The 12,242-nt window shown below is 43.6% G+C and overlaps 1 long non-coding RNA gene across 1 annotated transcript; it reads left to right on the forward strand.

Moving 5' to 3' along the window:
• Nucleotides 1-4,690: 4,690 nt before the first annotated feature.
• LOC105737914 lies at nt 4,691-8,650 on the forward strand. Its single transcript, XR_001113606.2, has 3 exons — nt 4,691-6,264; nt 7,646-7,747; nt 8,319-8,650. It is a non-coding gene; the product is annotated as an uncharacterized LOC105737914 (long non-coding RNA).
• The last annotated feature ends 3,592 nt before the right edge of the window (nt 8,651-12,242 follow it).

Here is a 12,242-nt window from a genome sequence, read left to right on the forward strand (position 1 = left end):
GTCCCCAGACACTGCTAAAAAATCAGATAGTTGAAATATAAAAGAAGTAAACACAGTAAGCACCTTTAGGCTGTTTTTATATTTAAAATCAAAACTTGAGAAATGAGCACTTAAGTGGAAGATACTGTTTTAACTCAGACACGAATGGAAGTAGGAGGATGAGTTTTATTGACCCATATTGTCCTGATAGTTACTTCAGGTCTCTACTCAGCTTTGAGTTCAGAAACCTCACCAAGGCTGGGCGCAGTGGCTCATGCCTGTAATCCCAGCATTTTGGGAGGCCGAGGCAGGAGGATTGCTTGAGCCCAGGAGTTGCCTAGCCAGGGCAACATAAGGAGACTTCCTCTCTACAAAAAAATTAACAATTAGTTGGGTGTGGTGGTGTGTGCCTGTAGTCCAGGTACTTGCACTTGGGAGGCTGAGCTGGGAGGATCGCCTCAGCCGGAGAGTTCGAGGATGCAGTGAGCCGTAATCACTCCATCACACTCCAGCCTGGGCAACAGAGCAAGACCCTGTTTCAAAAAAAAAGGAAGAAAGGAAAGAAAAAAAGCTGCTGGACTCACACCTGTAATCCCAGCATGTAGGGAAGCAAAGGCAGGAGGATAGATTGAGCCCAGGAGTTTGAGATTTGCCTGGGCAATATAGTGCTCAACAAAAAGGAAAAACAAAATGTGCTGCATGCGCGCACACACACACACACACACACACACACACACACACTTAAAAAAAGCTGACCAGGTGGCATGGCTCTAACAGTTACATTTCTCTGCCTCAGCCTTAAAGTTGCCGGTGTAGGGCTCATTGCATTGAGGACTACTGGCTTTTTCCCCCTCTCCTATACTCCCTAGAAGAATTTTGAAAAACTATGAATCCCCTTATGTATTTTTGTAGCAAAATATACATAAGATTTGTCATTTTTAAGTGTTCAGTTGAGTGGCATTAAGCACGTTCATAATGCTGTGTAACCATGACCGCTCTACAGTTTCAGAACTTCATTAATCAAAAACAGAAACTCTGCATCCCATAAATAATTATTCCCCATGCCCCCTTCTCCCAGTTCCTGGCAACCACCATTCTACTTTCTATCTCTATAAATTTGACTACTCTAGGTACCTCATGTAAGTGGAATCATACAATATTTATCCTTTTGTGCCTGGCTTATTTTACTAAGCAAAATGTCATCAAGTTTCCTTCATGTTATAGCATATACCTGAATGTCATTCCTTTTTATGGCTGACTAAGGTTCCATTGTATGGATATGCCACATTTTGTTCACATCTGTTTATGGACACATGGGTGGTTTCCACCTTTTTTTTTTTTTTTTTTTTGAGTCGGAGTCTTGCTCTGTGCTGCAGGCTGGAGTGCAGGTGCAATCTTGGCTCACTGCGACCTCCCCCTTATCGGAGGAATGGTTCAAATGATTCTCTTGCCTCAGCTTCCCCAGGAGCTGGGATTACAGGCATGTGCCACCAAACCTGGCTAATTTTTTTTTTTTGAGACAGAGTCTTGCTCTGTCACCCAGGTTGGAGTGCAGTGGCATGATCTCAGCTCACTGCAACCTCTGCCTCCTGGGTTCAAGTGATTCTCCTGTCTCAGCCTCCTGAGTAGCTGGGATTACAGGCATGGATCACCATGCCCAGCTAATTTTTGTATTTTTAGTAGAGACAGGGTTTTGCCATGTTGGCCAGGCTGGCCTCGAACTCCTGACCTCCTGAGGATGAGTTTTATTGACCCATATTGTCCTGATAGTTACTTCAGGTCTCTACTCAGCTTTGAGTTCAGAAACCTCACCAAGGCTGGGCGCAGTGGCTCATGCCTGTAATCCCAGCATTTTGGGAGGCCGAGGCAGGAGGATTGCTTGAGCCCAGGAGTTGCCTAGCCAGGGCAACATAAGGAGACTTCCTCTCTACAAAAAAATTAACAATTAGTTGGGTGTGGTGGTGTGTGCCTGTAGTCCAGGTACTTGCACTTGGGAGGCTGAGCTGGGAGGATCGCCTCAGCCGGAGAGTTCGAGGATGCAGTGAGCCGTAATCACTCCATCACACTCCAGCCTGGGCAACAGAGCAAGACCCTGTTTCAAAAAAAAAGGAAGAAAGGTGATCCTTTCTTCTGGTGATCCCCCTGCCTCAGCCTCCCAAAGTGCTGGGATTACAGGCGTGAGCCATGTGCCCAGCCTAATTTTTGTATTTTTAATAGAGACGGGATCGCACCATGTTGGCCAGGGTGGTCTCAACCTCTTGACCTCAAGTGATCTGCCTGCCTTGACCTCTCAAAGTGATTACAGGCATGAGTCACCGCACTTGGCCCTCAACATTTCACTATTGTGAATAGTACTGCTAGAAACATTGGTGTACAAGTATTTATTTTTTTCCAATTCTTTTGGGTATATACCTAAGAGTGGTATTGTTGGGACATATGGTAATTGTATTCGATGTCTTGAGTAATTCCAAAATGTTTTACACTGTGGCTGCACCATTTTACATTCTCATCAACAATGCATGAGAGTTCCCATTTCTCCACATCCTCACCAACACTTGCTATTTTCTTTTTCTTTCTTTTTTTTTTTTTTTTGAAACACAGTCTCCCTCTGTCGCCCAGGCTGGAGTAAAGTGGCACGATCTTGGTTCATTGTAACTTCCGCCTCCCAGGTTCAAGGGATTTTCGTGCCTCAGCCTCCCGAGTAGCTGGGATTACAGGCACGCGCAACCACACCTGGCTAAAATTTTGTATTTTTAGTAGAGACAGGATTTTTCCATGTTACCCAGGCTGGTCTTGAACTCCTGAGCTCAGGCAATCCACCTGCCTCGGCCTCCCAAAGTGCTAGGATTACAGGCGTGAGCCACTGCACTCAGCCTATTTTTCTTTTTAAAATTTCTCTCTCTATAGATATACATATAGATAGATATAAATAGATATAGAGAGATCTATCTCTGTATATCTATCTATATATATCTATCTCTCTATATATACAGGGAGATATAGCTATAGATCTATATATATCTATATATCTCTGTATAGATCTATATATAGTAATCTATGGTAATCTGAAATTACTATATATATATTACTGTATGTGTGTGTATATACACACACACACACAGAGAGAGAGAGAGAGAGAGATTGAGAGAGAGAGATGGGATCTTGCTCTGCTGCCCAGGGTGGACTAGTAGACTGCAGTGGCATGATCATAGCTTACTGAATACTCAAACTCCTGGCTTCAAGTGATCCTCCCCACTCAGCCTCCCAAAGTGCTGGGATTACAGGCACCACACCCAGTCTCTTTTTCTTTCTTTAAAAAAAATTTTTTTTTTTTTTTTGTCGAAACAGGGTCTTTCTGTGTTGCCCAGGCTGGTCTTGAACTCCTGGCCTCAAGCAATCCTCCCAAAGTGCTGGAATTACAGGTGTGAGACATTGCACTCAGCCTTTTTCTTTTGTTTTGTTTTCTTTCTTCTTTCTTCTTTTTTTTTTTTAAGAAAGTCAGTTGGATACAGTGGCATGCTCCTGTAGTCCCAGCTAGTCTGGAGCCTGTAGTGGGAGGATCCCTTAAGCCCAGGAATTTGAGGCTGCAGTGAGCTGTGATCATGACACTGCACTCCATGCTGGGTGACAGAGTGAGACCCCATCTCTCAAAAATTTTTTTTTTTTAAAAATATGGCTATCCTAGAGGATGTGAATTGGTATCTCATTGTGGTTTTGACTTACATTTCCCTAATGACTAATGATGTTGACCATTTTTCATGTGCTTATTGGTATATCTTCTTTGAAGAAATACCTATTTAAGTTCTCGGCTCATTTTTTGAAGTCATACTGTCTTGTCGTGTATTAATATGGTTTGTCGTAGAAATAAAAATTACTGGCAAATTTAACACTCCATTGAATTCAAGTGAATACATTAACAAAGAAAACATTTTGGTTATGAACAGAGTAAGTATATAATATGTAGTTTGTTCTTCCAGTTCTTGCATTCTCTTTTGGAAGATCTCATTTTCAACGTGTGTGTTGAGGGTTGGGTGGGGTTGGTTTCCCAGTCTTACTCAGACATATATACAAACCTCAGATTAAAGTGAGAAAGAGTTAGGAATACTCAAATAGTTGTTTTATGTCTTCTCTGCCTTCATCTGAACTTAAAATTTTGTGGAGGGAGAGACTATTGACCCTCTTTCTCCATTTATTGTTTCTATACATGGATAATGACGAAAGACATGTTTATACAATAAGATTAATTACATTTCAGTAACTTTGATCCAATTCAGAATGATGCTGCCCTCAAGTAAAAAACTTTTTTTTTTCTTTTTCTTTTTTTTTTGGAGTCTCACTCTGTCACCCAGGCTGGAGTGCAATGGTACAATCTCGGCTCACTGCAACATCCATCTCCCGGGTTCAAGCAATTCTCCTGCCTCAGCCTTCTGAGTAGCTGGGATTACAGGCACACACCACCATGCCTGGCTAATTTTTCTATTTTTAGTAGAGATGGGGTTTCACCATATTGGCCAGGCTGGTCTTGAACTCCTGACCTTGTGATCCGCCTGCCTCGGCTTCCCAAGTTAAAAACTTTTTTTTCCACTTGCTATTTTGGGGATATTTAAGTGAATCTGAAATTACTATTGGATTTTTTTTTTCTCTTGAAACAGAGTTTTGCTTTTGTTGCCCAGGCCCGCCACCACGCCCAGCTAATTTTTGTATTTTTAGTGGAGATGGGGTTTCACCATGTTGGCCAGGCTGGTTTCACCATGTTGGCCGGGCCGTTTTCGAACTCCTGACCTCAGATGATCCACCTGCCTCCCAAAATGCTGGGATTACAGGCATGAGCCACCGCGCCCGGCCCTACTATTGGATTTTTAAAGAAAGATATTTAAGAACATTCTTTGCTAGAACTGAGGACAATTTAAACTTATTCCATTCAAAAAAACTTAGTGCAGAATGCAGACTTTCTCTTTCAAGTATATGTAAAAGTTAACTTCTTTTTTTTTCCACCTCTGGAAGACAATGTACAATGTAGTGCTCTTCAGATACACTAATGAGACCCTTTTTATACTTTAACAGGGACATAAACATTTCCTTTTGTAACAAAAATAAATTACGAGTTTCATTTTAAAAAGCCTATTCCCAAGAAATGTTTTGAGTGTTAATCTAAGTAAGATTTCATTATTATCGTAAGTAAACCTTTGAGTTCAAATATTTTTTTTTTGAAAATTGAAGGTATATGTAGGGGCTCAACCTAAATGCCAGGGAATTAACCCCCCACAGGAAGCAATCATATAATTCTAAGTCAGTATATAATTGAATCGATGTAGGATTTTTAAGTATTCTCTCAACTATATTAAATGAATTGTTTTTCCAGTTTTCTAGTGGTCTAAAAACTTAAATAGGCTGCAAATCTGCTGTGATTCAAACCGTGCAATTCCTCCCAGGCATCTCTGACTTGAGGGACTAAGTTCCTGTAATTATATGTCCTGAAATTAACTGGGTTGCCAGATAGGTTTTCTCAACCTTCAATAGCTTGTTGGAAGTCTTACAGAATGCTCTTTATTAGAAATATTTGGATCTACTTCCCCCTTTTTGGATACTCAAATTAGTGTTTTTCTAGTTCTCTGGCATAATTTGTATAGCTGCTTCCTTTGCAGAAAGTAAGCTTATGTTCTGCTTTTCCCCTTCTGGTTGGCTGGAGTGCTAGGTCACTCTTATCTGTGCTCTAGGAAACTTTTACGTTTCTACTTAGCTTAGGATGACACCCTGAAAGATTTAGGGTCTGCTTCTGTTTGGGTCAGGGGGTAGACACCTGAATTCATTGGTCTTTTTTTGGCTCACTGCAGCCTTGACCTCCAGCACTCAAGGGATCCTCCCACTTCAGCCTCTAGAGTAGCTGCAACTATAGGTGCGTGACACTATGCTCACTAATTTTGTGTATTTATTGTAGAGACAAGGTCTTACTGTGTTCCCAGGCTGGTCTCGGACTCCTGGACTCAAGGGATCTTCCTTCTTCAGCCTCCCAAAGTGCTAGGGTAATAGGCATGAGCCACCATGCCCGGCCAAATAGATTGGTTTTTATCAAAGATGCTGTAATATTAATATGCATCTTCCTGCTTTCCCTTCAAAAGTGAGAATTAATGTTGTTTTCTTTTCTTTTCTTTTCTTTTTTGAGATGGAGTCTCTCTCTGTCACCCAGGCTGGAGTGCAGTAGTGTGATCTTGGCCCACCGCAACCTCTGCCTCCCGGGTTCAAGCAATTCTCCTGCCTCAGCCTCCCGAGTAGCTGGGATTACGGGTATGCACCACCACACCCAGCTAATTTTGTATATTTAGTAGAGATGGAGTTTCTCCATGTTGGTCAAGCTGGTCTTGAACTTCTGACCTCAGGTGATCCGCCTGCCTCGGCCTCCCAAAGTTCTGGGATTACAGGTGTGAGCCACTGCGCCCAGCCCAAAAAAGACTTTATTTTTTAGAGCAGTTTTAGGTTCACGGCAAAATTGAGAGGGAAGTACAAAGAGTTATCATATACAAATTTGCTGCCCCTTCACAGACGCAGCCTCCCCCAATATCAGCATCCTGCACTAGAATGGTACATATGTTATCATCAATGAACCGACATTGACATATCATTATCAATCAAAGTCCATAGTTTACATTAGGATCCACTCTTGGTGTTGTACTTTCTGTGGGTCTGGAAAAGTATATAGTGACATGTATCTACCATTTTGGTATCATACAGAATAGTTTCACTACCCTAAAAATCCTCTATGCTCTGCCTCTTCATTCCTCCCTCCTCCCAACCCCTGGCAACCACTGATTTTTTTTTTTTTCTATCTCCATAGTTTTGCCTTTTACAGAATGTCATAGAATTGGAATCATACCATATGTAGACTTTTCAGATTGGCTTCTTTTACTTAGTAATATGCATTTAGGGTTCCTCCATGTATTTTCATGGCTTGATAGCTCATTTCTTTTTAGCACTGAATAATATTTCATTGGATGTACCACAGGTTATCTACTCACCTACTGAAGGACATCTTTCAGTTTTGGCAATTATGACTAAAACTGCTATAAACACCAGTGTGCAAGTTTTTGTGTGGACATAGTTTACAACTCATTTGGGTAAATACCCAAGAGCACAATTGCTGGATCATATGGTAAGGGTATATTTAGTTTTGTAAGAAACTGCCAAATTATCTTCCAAAGTGGCTATACTATTTTGCATTCCTACCGGCAATGAATGAGAGTTTCTGTTGTTCCACATCCTTGCTAGTATTTGGAACTGTCAGTATTTTGGATTTTAGCCATTCTTCTTCTTTTTTTTTTTTTTGAGATGGAGTCTCTCTCTGTCGCCCAGGCTGGAGTGCAGTGGCATGATCTCAGCTCACTGCAACCTCCACCTCCTGGGTTCAAGTGATTCTCCTGCCTTAGCCTCCCAAGTAGCTGGGATTACAGGCGCATGTCACCACGCCCAACTAATTTTTTTTTGTATTTTTAGTAGAGACGGAGTTTCAACATGTTGGCCAGGGTATTTTCGAACTCCTGACATCAGATGATCTGCTCACCTCGGCCTCCCAAAGTGCTGGGATTATAGGCGTGAGCTACCATGCTTGGCCTAGCCATTCTAATGGATGTGTAGTGGTATCTCATTGTTAGTGCTTTTTTTTTTTTAACAGGGTCTTGCTCTGTCACCCAGGCTAGAGTGCAGTGGTGTGATCACAGCTCACTGGAGCCTTGACCTCCTGGGATCAAGCGATTCTCCCACCTCAACCTTTGAAGTAACTAGGACTCGTCACTATCATGCTTTGTTGATTTTTAGGTTGTTTTTTTTTTTTTGTAGAGAGGGGGTTTCCCTGTGTTGCCCAGTTTGGTCTCAAACTCCTGGGCTCAAGTGATCCTCCCACCTTGGCCTCCCAAGGTACTGGGATTACAGGCATGAATGAGCCATCTTACTTGGCCTAGTTCTTTTTTTTTTTTTTTTTTTTTTTGAGAGGGAGTCTCGCTCTGTCACCCAGGCTGGAGTGCAGTGGCACGATCTCAGCTCACTGCAACCTACTTCTCCCAGGTTCAAGCAATTCTCCTGCTTCAGCCTCCCGAGTAGCTGGGATTACAGGCATGTACCACCACACCCATCTAATTTTTGTATTTTTAGTAGAGATGGGGTTTTCACCATGTTGGCCAGGCTGGTCTCAAACTCCTGACCTCAAATGATCCACCCGCCTTGGCCTCCCAAAGTGCTGGGATTACAGGCGTAAGCCACCGCGCCCGGCCTTTTTTTTTTTTTTAAACCACTTTCTTTTACATATCCCTGGCTCCTAATTGCTTCTCTACTTTTTCTTACTGCTCCAGCTTCTAGATAAGTGGTTCTCAAAGTATGGTCCTTCAACCAACAGCATCATCACTACCCAGGAACTTATTAGAAATGGAAGTTCCTGCACCCTGCCAAAACCAGAAACTCTGGGGATGGGTCCCAGCAATCTTTATTTTAACAGCCCTTCAAGTGATTCTGATGCAAACTTAAGTTTGAAAACATTGTTCTATTAAAAGTAATGGCAAAAACCACAATTACTTTTGCACCAACCTAAGAGCTCTGCACTGTTCAATATGGTAGCCTCTAACTATTGAATTTTTTAATGCTATTATCTCCTTTATTCAAAAATAAATATTTCACTTTGATTCAACATATTTCAAATCACATTAAGCACAGAGAAGAAATACATTCCCTTTGGAGATCGTGAACACGTGTTGGAAAGAGGCATGATCCAAATAATGGGGATGAGGTGAGTGCGGATTCCAGCTGCTTCCTGACCCAGAAGTTCCGCCCCTCTTCAGGTGGAGCTACTTATCGATTTTTAGGCGAGAAAAACACACACACACACACACACACTGCTTTGAAGTCTGAAAGGCACATGAGTGGACCATAAGGTATATGGCACGTTCACCGATAAAACATCCCCTATTCCCTCCCAAGAAAAGCGGAGACACTTTAATCAAGTCAAAGGCGGGAGAAGGGCCTGGTGCGGTGGCTCATGCCCGTATCCCAGCACTTTGGGAGGCCGAGGTGGGTGGATCCTGAGATCAGGAGTTCGAGACCAGCCTGACCCATATGGTGAAACCCTGTCTCTACTAAAAATACGAAAATTAGCTGGGCGTGGTAGCGCATGCCTGTAATCCCAGCTACTCGGGAGGTTGAGGCAGGAGAATTGCTTGAACCCAGGAGGCGGAGGTTGCAGTGAGCTGAGATCTCACCATTGCGCTCCAGTCTGGGTGACTGAGCGAGACTCTGTCTCAAAAAAGAAAAAAAAAAAAAGCAGAGAAGACAGGGTGCTCCTGCTTATAGCTCAGCAGCATGAACATCTCTGAATATGAAAGCCATTTTTCATTTGCTCCCACCTTCTGTGCCTCCTCTCCCTGCAGACCAGGTCTGTGGATGGCCGCGGTGCTCACTTGGTGATGGTGGGGCGTGTGGCTGCGTACATAAACACCACAATCAGGAGCACGACCATGGCCAGCGTGGGCAGCACCACCGTGGTGATCTGCTGCCGGGCCTCCTGCATGGCTTGCTTCTGCTCCTTCTTGTCCTTCCATGTCTCCTTCCTGGGCTTCCCTTTGAGCTGCCACATCTTTCCTAGAAGATGCTGGGAGGATGTGTCCAGAGGGATTCCAAGAAGGGCCATTATCCTTTTGTCAAGGCTGGAACCTCCTTTTCTTCAACTTGATTCAATAATTTCAGCAAACTGATTTCCAGTACAGGTGACTTGGCTTATTTGTTGTAACAGATCATGTCTTCAACATGCAACACTCTCAGATGATGCAGCTGGGCAAATGGACAACATCTTTACTGATCTTCAGCAGTCCGTAACTATTGAATTCTTATAATATGTTTAGAATGAACCGAGATGGGCTATAAGTGTAAGATACATCCTGGATTTCAAAGGCTTAATATGAAAACAGGGAAAGTAAAATATCTCACTGGTAATTTACATATTGATAGCATTAAAATTATATTTTTCATATACTGGGTTAAATAAAATATTAATTTTACCTTTCTAAAAGTTTTTACATGAGATTACTAGAAAATTTTAAATTACATATATGGCTCTCATTATATTTCTTTTTCTTTTTTCTTTCTTTCCTTTTATTTTTTTAGAGATGGGTCTCACTATGTTGCCTAGACTACATCTAACTCCTGGGCTGAAGCAAATCCTCCCACCTCAGCCTCACAAGTAACTGGGACTGCAGGCATGTTCCACTGTGCCTGGCTTCAGCTCTTGTATTTCACACCATTCTCCTGCCTCAGCCTCCCGAGTAGCTGGGACTACAGGCGCCCACCACCACGCCCGTCTAATTTTGTTTTTGTATTTTTAGTAAAGACGGGGTTTCACTGTGTTAGCCAGGATGGTCTCTATCTCCTGATCCACCTGCCTCGGCCTCCCAAAGTGCTGGGATTACAGGCATGAGCCACCGCCCCTCCCCTCCCCTCCCCCTCCCCCTCCCCCTCCCCCTCCCCTCCCCTCCCCCTCCCCCTCCCCTCCCCCTCCCCTCCCCCTCCCCCTCCCCCTCCCCTTCCCCCTCCCCCTCCCCTTCCCCTCCCCCTCCCCTTCCCCCCTCCCCCTTCCCTTCCCCCCCTCCCCTCCCCTCCCCTCCTTTCCTTTCCCTTTTTTTTTTTTTTTTGAGACGGAGTCTTGCTCTGTTGCCCAGGCTGGAGTGCAGTGGCCCGATCTCGGCTCACTGCAAGCTCCACCTCCCAGGTTCATGCCATTCTCCTGCCTCAGCCTCCTGAGTAGCTGGGACTACAGGTGCCCGCCACCACGCCTGCCTAATTTTTTTGTATTTTTAGTAGATAGGGGGTTTCACCGTGTTAGCCAGGATGGTCTCGATCTCCTGACCTCGTGATCTGCCCGCCTCGGCCTCCCAAAGTGCTGGGGTTACAGGCGTGAGCCACCGTGCCCGGCTTTCTTTTCTTAAGAGACAGAGTCTCGCTCTGTTACCCAGGCTGGAGTGTAATAGTGGATGTAATAGCTCACTACATCCTTGAACTCCTAAGCTCAAGCAATCCTCTTCCAGCCTCATTCTCCCCAGTAGCTAGGACTACAGGTGCACACCACCATGCCCAGCTGATTTTTAAATTTTTTTTGTAGAGATGATCTCTTGCCATGTTACCCAGGCTGGTCTTAAACTCCAGAGCTCAGGAGATCCTCTCACTTTGGCCTTCCAAAATGCTGGGATTACAGGTGTGAACCACTGTACCCAACAGCTCTCATATTTCTATTGGACAGCATTGTTCTAGACCATGGGTCTGCAAACTACAGCCTGTGGGCCAAATCTGGCCTACCACCTGTTTTTGTACAGCCTATGAGCTAAGAATGGTTTTAATTTTTCAAGTGGTTGAAAATAAATTTTTATAAAGAATGATGTCCTCTGACATGTAAAAATTATATGAAATTCAAGTTTCATTGTTTACTTAGTAAAGTTTTATTGGAACACGGGCACACTTATTTGTCATCTATGACTGCTTTTGCTTTACAGTGGCAGAATTGAGTAGCTGTGATAAGGATGTGCGGCTTGAAAGTCTAAAATATTTACTATCTGGCCCTTTATGGCAAATGTGTGCTGATCGCCGTTCTAGACCATCAGCTTTCATATATTCCCTGGAAGGGGACCCTGCTTTTAACTTATTCCTATTTTTTTGTTCTCAATCTTTGCTTAGCTTTTAGGCCCAGCTCCTTGATATGCCACTGCCCAAATCTCAGTGGTATTCTGGGGTTACAAGAGCTGACCTATGCATTCTCTAGACTACAAAGAAGTCAGCCAAAAATGTTCTTGCCTTCCTAGAGCTGCACAGGAACCAGTGGATCTAGCAAGAGAGAACAGAGAGATGTTCAATAGCTTCTTTCTCCAAAGGTAGGGACTTCCTTCTCAGAGGACAAGCAAATCCAGGACTGATACTACATCAGACTGAGAGGGGAGCCTATGATTTGGCTGGCCAGTTTCTTTCGCAGCTCAGCAATACCTCTTTTTTTTTTTTTTTTTTTATACAGAGTCTCACACTGTTGCCCAGGCTGGAGTGCAGTTGCATGATCTTGGCTCACTGCAACCTCTGGCTCCCAGGTTCAAGTGATTCTCAGCCTCCCGAGTAACTGGGATTACAGGCATGCACTGCCATACCCGGCTAATTTTTGTGTTTTTAGTAGAGATGGGGTTTCACTATGTTGGCCGGGCTAGTCTTGAACTCCTGGCCTCAAGTGATCTGCCTGACTCAGCCTCCAAAAG

The sequence above is a fragment of the Nomascus leucogenys genome, chromosome 19 (assembly GCF_006542625.1).
Source record: "Nomascus leucogenys isolate Asia chromosome 19, Asia_NLE_v1, whole genome shotgun sequence".
Taxonomy (NCBI): domain Eukaryota; kingdom Metazoa; phylum Chordata; class Mammalia; order Primates; family Hylobatidae; genus Nomascus; species Nomascus leucogenys.